Consider the following 503-nt stretch of genomic DNA (forward strand, 5'->3'; position numbering starts at 1 on the left):
TTCGCTCTCGCTCCCCCCGGTCCGCGTGGATGGAATCAGCTGCTTATGCTCTGCAGTGATTTCCGCCGATGGCGTCGCGGGCTGGACTAATGGGCCTCCGAGTTCTCTTTGGGTGAGGGTCCGGGTGAGGAGCAGGGGACGTGGCTCAGGTGAATCAGGAGGCCTTCGAGGATTGGGAGGATTGGCGATAATGAGGTGTTTAGTATCCTTTAGGCCTTTTATAAGTATTAGCATGGTCATGGAGAGTGCTAAACATAAGGTTGAGTCCCTGAAGGAAAAGAGGCGAATAAGAATGTTTTTATGACGATTTTAGAAAAATCATGAGGATTCTTTTTTTTTCCTTTTTTATGAGTAGGTATGAGTCGATGTGACGATCCCGTGTCCTTTGATGACCAGCGATGACTACTGGAATCTTCGAGGCTCAGAGGCGAATCAGAAGGACGGGCGAGGACGATCGACGACGCATTTCGTAGTCTTAGGTCTACTCTTTATATCAATGACTA

Source organism: Penaeus monodon, chromosome 23 (genome assembly GCF_015228065.2).
Source record: "Penaeus monodon isolate SGIC_2016 chromosome 23, NSTDA_Pmon_1, whole genome shotgun sequence".
Lineage (NCBI taxonomy): Eukaryota > Metazoa > Arthropoda > Malacostraca > Decapoda > Penaeidae > Penaeus > Penaeus monodon.